Source organism: Rattus rattus, chromosome 10 (genome assembly GCF_011064425.1).
Source record: "Rattus rattus isolate New Zealand chromosome 10, Rrattus_CSIRO_v1, whole genome shotgun sequence".
NCBI lineage: Eukaryota > Metazoa > Chordata > Mammalia > Rodentia > Muridae > Rattus > Rattus rattus.
Genome location: NC_046163.1, coordinates 31,323,130 through 31,335,347, shown reverse-complemented (window position 1 = coordinate 31,335,347; position 12,218 = coordinate 31,323,130).

The window sequence follows — 12,218 nt, the reverse complement described above, 5'->3', positions numbered from 1 at the left end:
CTTGCCACATTGACATCTGTCTCATGCATTGTGATTGACCCATGCCATCTAGTTCTGTGGGAGCGCTCGTTCTCTCTCTCTCTCTCTCTCTCTCTCTCTCTCTCTCTCTCTCTCTCTCTCTCTCGTTTGCACCTCAGGATTGCCTAGTGATGTATTTCTCTAAATGTGTCTTCAGCATGACATCACATGTGAGCGTATAAGATCTGCTACTATCCCCAGCTTTAGGGATCTTTGGGAGCCTTGGAGACCTATTCCCAACAGATAATAGGGGTACCTATAACAGTCCTGACTGGAATTCCGTAGTCCTGTCTCATCAGAGTCTCCAAGTTGTTTTTCTGCCTGTGTATTGATTTGCATCGACAGGAAAGTGCGAAACCCCATGTCCTGAGTGGAATATGGAAACAAATGACAATGCTAACTTACAAATCTGACATAACTTACCAACACTATTCTAAAGAGGAGCAAAATAATTGAAACATAATGTGCTATAATTAAAGCATCACAGGGCAGTCTTTGGGTTTCATTTCTTGTTATTTTACCATGCGAGTGTGTGTGTGTGTGTGTGTGTGTGTGTGTGTCCCCGTCCGTCCATCTGTCTGTCCATCTGTCTATCTGCAAGTGCACATGTTTGTTGAGGTGCACATGCATGTACATGCATATGGAAGCCAGACGTCAATCCTAGGCATCATTCCTCAGAATCTCTCTGCTTTGTTTTTTGAGACAAAGTCTCTCAGTGGGACCTAGAGTTTGTCGGAGAAGCTAGCCTTTCTAGCCAGTGAGCTCCAGGAATCCGCTCTTCCACCTCCCCAGCTCTGAGATACAACCATGTACCATCATGCCTGACTTTTTTATGCGGTTTACGGGGATGGAACTCTGGTCCTGTTTTTTCGAGTTAATTATTTCATGGATGGAGCACTCTCTCTTTAGACCCCTCCCCTTTTCTAGATTGAGTGCTGTTAGGCAGGTGTTTTAACTTATTTTTTGCAAACTTCAAACACGTATATACTGTACCTTGATCATATATGCCTCTCGCTCCCCACTCCAGCTCCTCTCTGGACCCCACCACCACCACATCTCCCTCCTAACTTCATGTTCTCTTTTGTGATTTTATTTATTTCTGATCCACTAAGTCTGATGAGCCTTAGTGTTCTTCATAAGTGTGTGGACATGGGGGGACATAAGGAACCTACCTGGACCCACACTCCTAAAAAGAAGTGACTCTCCTGTCCAGTAACCATCAACCGTCAGTAACTCCTCAGCCACGGGTGGGGTCTTGTAAAGCCCTCATCCCTTCTGGGCTGGAATTGACTGACTTGATCTTGGGTAACCACAGCTGCTGTGAGCTTCTGTGTACAAAGGCCACGTCATGTCTGGGGGTAACAATTCACAGCACTCCCCCGATCCTCTGGCTCCTACAATCTTCTGTCCCCACTCGACATGACGGTCCCTGGGTGTTGGACAGAGGCAGGGGTGATATGGACGTCCCATCTGTGGCTAAGCACTCATGGTCTCTTCCTCTCAGCCACTAATGCCTCTCTGCACTAACCAGTGCCCACTGCAGTCAGAGCTTCTCCGAGCAAGGCTGGAAACAGCCCAGTTCCCTGGAGCTAAACACACATGGGAGGCAGTTTGACAACATGACCATTTAGAAGCACGTCGACAGATTTTCCTCTGTGACTTCCCTGGTCGTGGGTTTTTGGCCATGTTTGCAATATCAGGCATGAATTTCCTCCCGGGGAGCAGACCTCAAATCCAAGAGAAAGAGTAGTTGGTTACCCCATTGACTGCCACCATGGCAGCTGTGGGTGCATGTTGCCTGGAAGATCGGTACTGTAGCATGCAGAGTCCGTGATGGGCAAAACCATTGATATCGTTCATGCTCTGGCAGCCTTCGTCGCACCTTCCACCTCTGTGAAAGCCAGCCAGCGGGGAGCTTTCTGATCAGCTCAAGACTGGGGACCGAACCCAGGGCCTTGCGCTTCCTAGGTAAGCGCTCTACCACTGAGCTAACTCCCCAGTCCAGCAACCAAAGTGTGGTGTCTCCAGCAGTAGGATGTTGCCATCTACTTACGGTGGGCAAGCAAGAGCAATGGCGAGAGCCTGTGTTATTTTGGGTGCCCCTGGGTGTTCTCTGAGGAGTAACTTGTACGGAGACATCCCATACCTGCCATTGAAATTTTCACTTAAAAACTGGTGTCTTTGGAGACCAACGTTATTTGAAAACGTGGGGAACTTCTGTTCAATCTCCTTTAAAAATGTTTTCATTTGTTTACAGACCAGTGGAGTTTCCTAAGGCTTCTGAAGAACTGTAATGCTTAATTATAGTTAACACACCCGTACATCGACTTTACCCACCCACGTGCCCACACCCACTCAGACCTGGAGCTTCCAGGATTCTCCCCTGTTCGCTCAGAACACATATGTCCTACTGTCTCCCCTACTGTCTCCCCCACTTGCATCACAGGGCCACGAGTCCCCGCGCAGACGTCGTTTTGGCTAAGCCTTCTCCTGACCCCTTCTTTCCCCTCCCCTCCACTACCCGCGTGAGCCATTCTTCCTCCAATATCCCCCATCTACCTCATTGCTCCTAGCGTTTACTCTTTCCCCTCCCTGTATTTGAAGTAAGGATACTCACAGGAGAGAGGATATGTGGCGTTAATTTCTGTGGCCATTTCATCTGGACATCTCTCGCTGAGAACCCTCCCTTGCAGCCACACTGTTTAATGCACGACAGAGATGCTCTCAGATTTGTAGTTATTTCAGAGTAGACCCGGTTTCAAAAGTGAGCTCGGGAAAGAGTAAGCTCATAGTCTTGTCTCTCATGGAAAAAGCACCAGTGCGAAGCAAGAAGTGGATAAAGAACTTAAACGGCGCTCCATGGAGTTCCCTGTCCGGGTAGAAATATTTTAAATGATGGTGGTGGGGGGCGGGTGTTTGTTTGTTTTCAGTAAAATATTGGCGTATGTCTGGCTTGACATTGAAAACTTCATTTCAGATCAATTACCCAACTTCCCATATTGGTTCAAAGATGTTCAGCATGCTGATATCAATTTGTTTAGTAGAGAGAAGAAGCAAAAAAAAGAAATATTTTGTTCCCACTATGATAAAGATCTTCTCTTTTTCTGTTTATTTGGATTTTCCCACTACTAGTTTTGTTTGTTTGTTTGTTTGTTTGTTTGTTTGTTTGTTTTTTGGTTCTTTTTTTCGGAGCTGGGGACCGAACCCAGGGCCTTGCGCTTCCTAGGTAAGCGCTCTACCGCTGAGCTAAATCCCCAGCCCCTGTCCCTGTTTGTTTGTTTTTTAATTGTTGGTTTTTTGGGTTTTGCTTTTTGGTTTGTTTTTTTTTTCCAGTTAAAAAATTTAAAAACGTTGTGGTCAGTGTAGACTAGAAAAACGGAAAGCTGGATTTTTAAGTTATGTTTTTCAAACATTCATGAGCCCTGACAAGGCATGAGGATGATCTCGTCCCTTCTCAGCAAGTTCCCGAGACTGAAACTTTTACTCACTGCTCCTATCTGAGCGCCTAGGAGAGAACATGACGTCTTTGGCACAACAGAAGCACTGTTTGGACTTGACCATGTGCTGGGTCAAACCTTTCCTAAACAAGGAGAATTTAAAAGTTCAACATGAACAACGTTCCCACCATTAGGGACCTTTTCTCTCTCTTTTTTTTTCTTCTTCTTTTGTGTTTGGCACTGATAATCAAACCCAGAGCCTCCCTCATACATGGTGCCCACTGGGCAAGTGTTCTGCTTCTGTGCTATGCCCCAAGCCCAAGCAGATGCCTGTGTGAAAGAAAGCTGTCACTCCATCAGCTCTGCACTCCCTTGGTTCCCACAGATGACGCCCTGCCCTGTGGTCCTCCTGTCTTCTCTAAAACCCATCCTTTCGCGTGTGCTATTGTAAGTACTACTGAAGCACTAAGCATTCAAAACTCAAAATCCCCCATCTCAGGGCACCTGTTTGACTCAGCGAAGTCCTAGATATCATTCACACAGCCAAAATTAAGGTCGAGTTCTCACGGGTAATTTCCCTGGGCTTTTAAAACATTGCCAAGCATTTCTTTGGTCAATACAAGCATGAAGACAACTACAAACACAGCTCAAGTCATCTTTGGGTTTTTTTTAGTTTTTATTTAAGCCGTTTTCACCTGGAGCTTTGCGCTAAGAATCATGCTGAGAAGTTTTGAGCCAGTGAAAATTTGTCTCTTCCAGAAATGTCCAAGAACTCCTTTTCTCTTCCTAAATTTTACAGAGCCAGCCCTGTGGGTAAAGCCCTGGCTTCCTTTAACTCGTCCATCACATTCTCTAGATTGTATAGAGCATGGGTTGCAATTGACCTTTCTGTCCTCCTCTCTGGATAGATACCTCTCTGGATAGAAGTTTCACTCCTCAAAACAAGTGTAAAAGCACACTAGGGTGCCAGGCCGGGACTGTCAGTTTGTCTGTATAGGAAAGCTCTCCGTGTGTAGCTGAACTGCTCTCACCTGGGGTAGTTCATCTGGACTGCAGCTGACCTTCATACACAGTTAGGAACATGGTCTTCTAAGAACTCCCTAGTGCCCCCAATCCCGTATACTTAATACACACATCTGCCAGCTTCAGCTTCTAAATCCCTCCCCCACCCCATTACCTCAGCTTAGCCCTTGGCTTCCTTACTCTGTATAGCATCCCAACTCCCAAGCGTTGAGAGGCTGATTTGGAGGTTTATCTTCAATTCTTTTAAGATTATTTATATAGTTGCTCTTCAGAATAATGGTTTCCTTATGACATTACACACTTACGAACAGACGTCCCCCTCCCTTTCCCAGGAGTTCATTTTAAAGTGAGTTTCTTAGGGCAGGGCAGACGGTCCACAAGCTGCACACACGTGAGGACCTGAGTTCAGATCCCCAGTCCCCGTATAAGAAGCCATGCATGGCAATGCACACCTGCACACACACAGGTGAACCCACTCACACACACACACACATACAAACATGCACGTACCCACAGCACACACATGCACGCACACACGAGGAGTCCGGGGACACAATGTGAGTTTAACATGGCGCTCTTTGCAAATGGCAGACTCTCCGTTCCATTAGGCCCCTGTTGTCCTGGGCTACACTCCCTGTACTGAACACAGGATTTGCTCCGTAAGTCAGATCCTGAGACCTTAAAACAGTCTCCTCACTTGGGAGAGTTTTGGAGACCCTGGGTACCATCTCACTATGCCAGCTCAGAGAGGTTCTGGCCCCGCCCTACTGCTACGTGAAGACGATGGACTTAAAGGCACTTTGTAATCCGTTCTGCTTCCCTGTGTTCGTCCCTTGGGTGATTAATAAACGGAGCTAAAGGGCACCACAGACTCATTCGGGATTAGTCTTGCTTCGGTTGTTGAGATGGGACTCCAGGATGTAATCCAGGCTGGTCTAGAACTCACTGTGTGGCCCAGGGTAGCATCAAACTCACAGCAATTCTCCTGCCTCAGCCTCCCCAATACTGGGGTTGCAGGTGCACACTACCGCACCCGACCTTGTTTTAGGTCATTAGGTTGGGTGGGTAAGGTGGTGAGGAGGAATTGGGGAAGAGGAGAAAAGCATCAAAATATATTATGTGAAAGTGTTTATAAAGACCGTCCCTATTAAAATATGCATCCTATCCAATGTAGACTCCACGGAATCTGTCCGTGGGCCCCAGCTCCTGCTGCTGCGATTCACTGCTGTGAATCTTATAGAGTACCCGTGAGCACACAGGACCCAGGCACTGATATGTGTGTGTCCTTTGAGTGAGAAATGTCCACTCTAGGCTCATGTGTTAAACCCTTTGTCTTCAGTGGGTGGAACTGTCTGGGGAGATTGTAGAGCCTTTAAGAGGCAGAGTATGGCTGGAGGAAATATGTCACCAGGGCTGGCTCTGTAGCCGCCTTTCTCTCCCTGTTCTGTCTCTCTGCTTCGTGTGTGTGTGTGTGTGTGTGTGTGTGTGTGTGTGTGTGAGAGAGAGAGAGAGAGAGAGAGAGAGAGAATGTGTGAGAGTGTGTGTGAGTGTGTGTGAGTGTGTGTGTGTGTGAGAGAGAGAATGTGTGAGAGTGTGTGAGTGTGTGTGTGTGTGAGAGAGAGAGAATGTGTGAGAGTGTGTGTGTGTGTGAGAGAGAGAGAGAGAGAGAGTGTGTGAGTGTGTGTGTGAGTGTGTGTGTGTGTGTGAGAGAGAGTGTGTGTGAGTGTGTGTGTGAGAGAGAGAGTGTGTGTGTGAGAGAGAGTGTGAGTGTGTGTGTGTGAGTGAGAGTGTGTGTGTGTGAGAGAGTGTGTGTGTGTGAGAGAGAGTGTATATGTGAGAGAGTGTGTGTGTGAGAGAGAGTGTATATGTGAGAGAGTGTGTGTGTGTGAGAGTGAGTGTGTATGTGTGAGAGTGTGTGTGTGAGAGAGAATGTGTGTGTGTGAGAAGAGTGTGTGTGTGTGTGTGTGTGTGTGAGAGAGAGAGAGAGAGAGAGAGAGAGAGAGAGAGAGAGAGAGAGATCATCCGACTTCTCGCACCTGGCTGATGTCACACTGTCTCTGCCGTGGTGAATGATTCCCCTCTGGAAGCATAAGCCAGAATGAACCTTATGTCCTCGGTTGTTTTTGATCCTGGTATTTTATCACAGCAATAGAAAAGTAACCAGTACAGGAGAGTTAGGAAGCAACGGGAAGTCCTCCCTTCCCATCTCTCCTTCCTTTCTCGCTTTCCTTCCTCCTTCTGCCTAAAAGTTTCCTTCTAAAATCCCCCACACCCAGCATGACTTTGAGATGGTGACTCTCTTGGTTGGAATTACTCGGGGTGCTATTGTTTAAGTAAATATCTAAAGAAGAGCCCCGTGTGAACTTGAAATGTTCTAAGATGCACACTTGTTTATGTAGGGACCTCTTCCCGGGGAACAGCTGTTTACTTACCCTTAGAAACTAGGAGAATCCCTGAAGGGGGATTTCCATGGTCAAAGCTATACTGATTGGTAAGAAGAATATGGCAGCTCCATGCATGTGAAGTTATTTCAAGGACCTTTGTCTGTTCTATGGAGTTGGGTCGGTCTGGCCCAAGCCCAGGGCACTGCATCAGGCGTCAGAAGAACCACACTGTTTACCTGACGTGCTTATGAGGATGGTGCTGAGCTTGGGGTGAATAACTCTTTTAGGGACACGTAGTCTCTGAGTTGCTGGAGAACCAAGTATAACGTTCGACACATGCAGCTTATGAGAAATGCTTTCCTTTCTGACAATGTATTTAAAGGCTCCTCCCATGTCTCTGACTAATGAGAAAACATGGGACTATTGTGTACAAGCCTTAAAAAAAGCCACATGGCCTGCAAAAGAAGTCGTGGCGTGTGTTAATTGGAAATGGGCTTGGCTGCCATGATCATTATATAGAACGGTCTCCTGCAGGGCCGCCATCAGTGAAGTGCTTGCTCAAGCATGAAGAACTGAGTTAGGTCCGCAGTGGGTGATAAAAGCTGGTCACAGTGGTGCACATCTGTAACCCAGCCCTGATGGAGGGGACACAGGGAGCATTCTGGGGGTCTCTGACCAGCAAGTTTAGCTAAAACAGTGGCATCAGCCTCTGGCCTACACACGCACACACATGGGGGTATGGAAACTCGTGCACGAGCTCACGCACACAGCACCCCTTCTTGCTCCGTGGCGAGCATGTCATCAGACTGCAGCCACATTGCTCCCTTCACCTCTCGCCTTGCCTCGCCAGCTCTCTCCAGCTTGTAGAGCCAAAGTAAAGCTTTGATCACAAAGAGCAAGGATATGACTCATGCCTGGTTTGTTTTTATTCCTGCTGATAGCCTTGCGCAGATGACTTAATAATCGTGACCCTGGTGTAGTGGTTCCTAGTGAAGTGTGAACACAGTCCAGCCTTTAAGAGCCCCAGTGTTCCCCTCTGGCTCGTAGGAATTGTTAATGCATTCAAGGGGAATGAGTGGGCCTAGAAAACCTCAAGCGTCCGCTCACTTTCCTGGGCAGAGCTCAAGTCCCAGAGAATCCATGAGGTTCTGCCAGCCAGGTTCATTGGAGATCAGCAGGAGAAGTATTCGGGTTCTGAAGCAATGGAGAGATGAATGAAACAAAAGCTACACCATTGCTGTGAGGAAGGCATGGCCAAAAAACCCCGTGGGCTCAACGCAGTAAAGCCATCAGTGAATGGCTTCATCTTACCCCTGGCCAAAATACCTAGCTAAGTGTGGTAACACACACCCTAAAATCTCAGCTTTTCATAAGGACAAACATGATCATAATTTCAAGGCCAGCATGGACTACAGCAGGAGGCAAACACCATCTTGGGCAATTTAGTGAGACCCCGACTCAAAATCAAAAGTAAAAACGGGGCTAGAAGTGTAGTCCAGTGGTTAGAGCACACTTGCCTAGCGTTTTCCAGGCCCTGGGGTCAACTCCAGAACTGGAATTAAGAAGTCAAAAAATATTGGAAGCATTGAGCAAATCTCTGCCCTTAAAAACTGAGTCTCACTTGTGTTTGTTTTTCTAGAACACAGCTTAGAATATAAGCCATCTGTTGGTTAAGTGGGCTGTACTGACAAGACCACTGGGCTTCAGCGGGCAAACTTTACAAGAGATGGACATGTGGATGGGAAGATCTGTGGCTTCCCATAGATAGGAGATACTTTTAACAGCTTGGACCAACACGGGCGCACACAGCAGGTACATTGCTAGGAAATTCAATCCACTGGGCCTAGAGGGGGATCACAACACACGAGAGAGCTTCAAACCTGAGCCAAATGCAGGACCAGGCTCCCGCTGCATGACGGAGGCTGATCACTTAAACTCTCTGATCCTTAGTTCCCACCAAGAAGATTGGATGATGACGCCAACTTGGGGAATTAAAATCTATACTCAGAGCTAGGGTTGTGGCCTAGATGTCCTGTGTTCAGTGATTTTCTGTGCACCACTGAACATTTGAGAGGTCTGTGATAGGAGCTGAAAATGAAGAGTTAACTCAGACCTTGCCTAAGCCAGTCCTCCCAGTGGCAGGCATCTCTACTCAGATAGAGAGAGAATGTTAGAAGGGGCGTCCCCAGCAGCCTGGCCATCTTCATGTTTTGTGACATCACCTACACGTTGAGTCAGTCCATTGGTGACAGGGTACAGACCTATCCTCATCTAGATTCTTTTCCTATTTGAGGCTTGGTTAAACTCCTGTAGGTTTTTACAACTTGCTTTTATGAGACTTTTAAATTGTATATTACTGTCAGCCTCAGCATGCTTGTAACAATAATAATGACAAAAAAAAAAAAAGGTTAAGAAAAGCACCATCAGCATCACAGAGGTGGTGAGGCTGGCTTCGTTGGTTCCTTTAATAAGCTTCAGTTAGGCACAGTTACTGGGTTCTCTGGAGCAGAATAGAAGCACCGGGGGGCGGGCACAAGATGAAGTATTAGAACAGAGGACTGCTTTCGGACACTTCTAATCCAGAGTGTTGAGTTGTGAGGACCTGTGGAGAATGTCCGACCCCATTCTTCCCGCTTCATCTTCCTCTGCCGCAAAGAGTGGAGCTGCCTGGTGTCTGTCAGTCGTGGAGAATTGGGAGGCCCACTGTGCTTGCATAATTCTTATAGTATTTATTCTGGGGCCTCTTGTTATTCCTGGAGAAATCTGCCGCGTGGAGACGTAGTCTGCTCATTCCCAGAGGACTCTGCCTCCTGTGGACAGTCCCCTCTCTGTAAGAGGGGAACTAAAAGGTCCTACACTCATATCTTCAATCTTGATTTTTGGAAGTTTGGAGCTGGCCAATCACAGCTGCCTCCTCTGTGGGTACCCAGTGAGTGACGGCTGACAGAGGAGCCGCAGAAGATCCTGACCCAACACCCACCTTCTTAATGAGTTCAGTAATTCCCAGTACAGATCCAGAACTAGTGTGGAGTACACTTGTAACTTTAAAACATAAAAGGATTTGTGATTAAAATTCTCTTACACACACACATAAATATATATAATATATATTATATATTTTTCACCACAGCAGTCTGTGTTAATAGCAAAAATGAAGATTTAAGAAGCTGGAAGCCACAAGGAACAAATTAAATCTTCTATATCCCAGCGTTGTGCGGCAGTTAAAAGAACTGAGCCAGATGAATAGATAAGCACAGTTCCATTTTTCAAATAATATTATTAAATGAACAGAATAATTGTATTAAAGGTGTATGTTGTAAAGAAATACTATGATACGTTTTTATACTTAACATTCAACAAGTAGACACCAGGTTCTGGTCAATACCAGGTACTGACAGGCATATGACAAATGCATGTGCACATATCCACATTAGTATGGTATATTCTATATGAAATATTTACAGGTGGCAGGTAATTATATGCTAGGTATTTAAATGTGCAGACACACATAAAAGGATAATTTAGTTGATATAGTGTATCGAATGTTATCAATATTACAGGAATATCGAAGTCTCTGAAAGGCTTGGGGGTGGGAGCACAGCTCAGTGATAGAGTGTATACCTTTGCCTGAGTTCAAACTGCAGCATCAGAACTAGAAAAGAAGCTGGAGCGACGAATACCAAGCCAGAGCCATTGTAGTTCCATTTCCTAGTTTGGGAGATTTGATGGAAGCGTGTTGCGAGGTGTTCTTGTGTCTGAGTGGTAGCTAGATAATGTCTGCTCTGCTCCTTGTCTACGCTGAAACTTTCTCAGAGTGAAGAGAAGACCGTGAAAACGAGAATGCGTTCCTAACAAAATGTCAAGTGGCAAAAGACCAGATTACAGAGCGGTCAGTGGCCTTGTTCACGTGTCCCACTGCATCCAGCATGTGCAGCTGTCCGGAAGGAAGTCTCCAGGAAGCACTAACATCCTGTCAGGGGGCCATGCACCAGGTCACCTGAAACATTCCTATTTTAGATTTCACTTGAAACTCCTAGTCCCAAGGCTCCCACAGTCCTAGCCACAGATAGAACTGCATTGCCGGACCCCAGGAAGTGCTGGTCAGATGTGTGACAAATCTTAATTTAATCAGCGTTTCATAACCCATCGAGCCAAACAGTCTCTACATACAGTTGATGCTGCCACCTCGGCCCCTTACGTTTGTCTGAAGTCCACGGGGTAGCCATCCTCCCTGCATGCTTTCTCGGGACATCCTCTGGGTCAGGCTAACCAGCAGACAACTCCAGACACAATGAAATCCAATGGACCTCACCCACTTTCCTTTCTGCAATTCAGACAAGTTTGCCACCATTACCATTCCCTGGAAGAAGAGGGAAGCCAAGTGGAAGTGTTCTGACTCAGAACACGTATTCAAGAGGCCTTTCTACTTCCTACTTGGTTCGCCCATGTTCTACCTTCACTGTTCTTAACAGTTGCCCCTTGTGCTTCCTGTTCTGAGAGCCAGGAAGGAAAGGAAGGTGAGCCTCGTAATCCAGCAGGCAGTGACACAGCCCTGGGGGGCGGGGGGGGGGACGGGACGACAAACCACCATGTTAAAAAGTGACCCGTCCGCTCTGTCTTCAGTGGGCCTAGTCTGTGGGGCAGTTAAGAGTGGGAAGCAGTGTCCTTCTCCACTGTGACTAGTGAGACCAATCACTGTCCTTTGGGGGAAGTGGGGAAGCATCTGTAATCCAACAGACAAGCTGATGGTCCCAAGACTTTTGCTGTCAATCAAGACAAAGGGGTGTGACTTGTTGTCCCAAACGTCCACCCTCACTTTAAATCCTAAACACAGTCTCTTCGGGTTATAAAGATTTTACAAAATGTGGAGTCACATCTCTCTTCACGAGGCAAACGAATTCAAATCTAGATTTGCCAATGTACAAAATGGGCCTCGGGGAGACCCACAGAGCCCCCACCCACCAAGTGGGTTATATTAGCGTTCCTGTCTTGGACTGAGAAACTGACAGGACACTAAAATTAAGAATCTCTTAGAATCAAGTTCATCCAGGTTTCCCAAAAAAAATTACTGCACATCTGTCTATCACCAAAAGAAAAAGAAAAATCTGAACAGGGAAATGTTAAGAAAGATGATGCCCGGTAGAGAGAGAACGGAGTAAAAAAGTATGCTTTCAGAGGATAGAAACCGCAGGAGGATGTTGTTGTGTAGATGGCGAAGAAACAGATGAACCGTGAAATTCCAAACTGAAGGCTGTAGCCGGATTGTTAAGTTTAATTTTGTTTGCCGTTTTCTCCGTGGTGGATTGGGATCAGTGTTTTTTTATAAGTCGCCACCTCCTGGATATTTTCTGAGTTG